Raw genomic sequence first — 316 nt, 5'->3', positions numbered from 1 at the left:
AATCCAAGTGAGCTCGTCCATAGAATGCCTGTGGAGGACGATTCAAAAATCCCCTACAGAAACATATTTTGTGCAATTTGTAACAATGTTTCTTTAACAGAAACAGTTCTTTGGGAGTCGCAAGTTGAATGTACAGGGATGCTTGAGTTGTCTCCACAAATCCCTAGGGGTTCCCAAGAATATAACAGCATCATTGAAAGTAGGGACGAATATTGCTTTGGAACGAAAACGATAGCGTTTGTCCCTTTAGACATACGGCATGCTAGACGATGTTTCCAGGCTGATATTTCAGAAGAGAGTTGTAATATCTCCTACT

The sequence above is a fragment of the Branchiostoma floridae genome, chromosome 18 (assembly GCF_000003815.2).
Source record: "Branchiostoma floridae strain S238N-H82 chromosome 18, Bfl_VNyyK, whole genome shotgun sequence".
NCBI classification, from domain to species: domain Eukaryota; kingdom Metazoa; phylum Chordata; class Leptocardii; order Amphioxiformes; family Branchiostomatidae; genus Branchiostoma; species Branchiostoma floridae.
This window is presented reverse-complemented; position numbering follows the sequence as displayed.